Source organism: Gavialis gangeticus, unplaced genomic scaffold (assembly GCF_001723915.1).
Source record: "Gavialis gangeticus isolate Ggan-Ray unplaced genomic scaffold, GavGan_comp1, whole genome shotgun sequence".
NCBI lineage: Eukaryota > Metazoa > Chordata > Crocodylia > Gavialidae > Gavialis > Gavialis gangeticus.
This window is the reverse complement of record NW_017728996.1, coordinates 7,517,469-7,519,651: the sequence shown is the minus strand read 5'-3', so window position 1 is coordinate 7,519,651 and position 2,183 is coordinate 7,517,469. Positions and strand designations below refer to the sequence as shown.

At 41.1% G+C, this 2,183-nt stretch overlaps 1 long non-coding RNA gene across 1 annotated transcript in view; it reads right to left on the bottom strand.

Annotated features, from left to right (window-relative positions):
* Positions 1-395, bottom strand: part of LOC109288451 — a 5,651-nt gene extending 5,256 nt beyond the window's left edge. Inside the window, exon 1 of the long non-coding RNA XR_002095139.1 lies at positions 25-395. This is a non-coding gene — a long non-coding RNA (uncharacterized LOC109288451). The remainder of the gene's footprint in view (positions 1-24) is intronic.
* Between the last annotated feature and the right edge of the window lie 1,788 nt (positions 396-2,183).

Sequence of the window (2,183 nt, the reverse complement as noted above, 5' to 3'; positions counted from 1 at the left end):
ATGCTTTAACAAACTTGGCAGCACCTGGGTTGCTTTCTGGAACTAAACCCAATGCAGGTATTGCCAACAGCTAAAAAAGCTGCTTTGGTAATATTACTCTACAAATGGGAAAATAAGCTTAATATTAACTAGAGGATAGATAAACTATGAATTTATCTTATAATTCACTTGGGTTAAGTTCAGGTCAGTGTTAAGTTTCTGTTCATTTTCAGAACCAAATGGGTGCTGGAGGGATTTGTTACATTTGTCTTGAGAAATACCTGAAACTGGATTTTCCAAACCTCAGATACTGCTTTATGACCCTTTTCTGCAAGTCTGCTAAAATGTAACACATTTACGATAATTGGATACAATATCTAATGCCATTTCCTAACTTCTTTACCTTGCCATTAGCTATAGGTTTAACAGAGCCTCTGGAATACCGAGAGAGCCGGTGAAACCTGCTGGATTTATGGAGGACGGTGAAGATGTAAAGGCAGTGGTATATACCATGTTGGCATAACATTTTTAAATATTTATGTTCTAATATATGCATTTTGTTCGAATTATCGGAACTATTGTGCATCAATTTTTTGGTGCCAGATATTTGCCCAACCTATCTTCTTATAACATTAAGAGATGAAGACAGTAAAGTTATTGTATAATATTTTTGATGTAATCAATAGTGACTGTACACATGACCATGCTTTTTTAAAGTTACACACTTAAATGCTGGTGTTGCATCTTGTGTTTTTGTCTGTTGATTTTTAGATTTGCAGCAAAGCAAAGACCCCTGATTTCTGTTTTACACCCAAATAAATTTAATAATCCTTTAGGAAAGTGTTTGTGAAAACTCTAAAGGACTTGTATGGCTTTTGATTCATTTAAAAAATTAAAATGGATATCTACAACTGCTTTATTCTTTACAGTGATGTGAGTCTAGCTTTTCCTAAGTCCTGAATTTTGATTCATACCTGCTAATGAAAACCTTCATTACCATTTTTAGTTTAGTAATAGCAGCAATTGTTTGTACTATTGATTTTTATTGGTCCCAGCCCCCATTGTCTCATGAATAGTTTAGGATTTAACATTTAAATAAGAAAGTCATGTCATACTTTATGTGCTTTTAGAAAACAGATACAGTAAACATGACAGATGCAGCAATGTTTTTCTCTTTTTCTGGTCACAGGTCAGAAAAGGCTACTTTCAAAGCTCAGGAAAGATTCAGGAGGTGATCAGTTTAACCTAGCGTAAACTCTCAGACTTCCAGTATCTGTAACTTCGGTTATCCTATCCTCCTTTTCCTTTTTGTAGAGTGAAAAGTAAAATGGTTTTTAATTCTGTTAGAAATGACCTTTTTTCCCCGAAATGGACTGAAGGCCATTTTAATGAAAACCAACAAACAACTTAGTTTTGAAAGTTGTTGAGAAATGTGTAATCAAGAAGAGTTTTTAAAGAAACAAAATGCTGTGTAACTACTCTTTGTACTTCCAAACCAGCTTTGGTGTTTGAATAAAACAGCAGATATTCATGAACCGCCGATCTCTGTCATCCCATTTGCTGATGCAGGCTTATCTCTAGGTGCAAGGCAGGTGAAATGAGGAGCCTGCTTGGGCAGCGCTTTCACTCTCCTGGTTCCCACGCGGTGGCCTTCCTGCAGATCCGCCTCCTGCTTTGGAGTCGACTTTTAACATGGTTTCATGTGCCTGAGAAAGGGATGGTGCTGGTTCGCTGCGACTCTTCTTGTGCCCTCCTAGCTGCTGCATGCATGCGCTAGCCCAGATCTGGTCTGTGCAGGGGCGGAGTGCTACTTGTCCCAAGCCAGCGGTTACAGCGGTGGAGGAGCAAGGGGTCCCCTGGCCCTGCACCAGCAGTGTCTGGCTGCTTGGGCAAGGCAGTGCCAGCTTGGCCCCGAGCAACTCTGCCCACCTACTGCACCAGCTGGACCATCCCCACTACGCCCCCCCCTTCATGTATATTCATCACTGGACCCACGTGTATGTCCTCCTACATACTCATCACACGACCGACCTGTCTTTCCCCCACCCGCCTCATGCATATTCATCACTAGCCGACCTATCCACTTGCCCCCTGCTGCATATTCAACACCAGCAGCCCCCTACATCTTGACGCATACGCAACACCCCCCCCACACCACTCATAAGGCAGCCTTTGAAAATCAAACAGCTCTCAAGATGACTGTG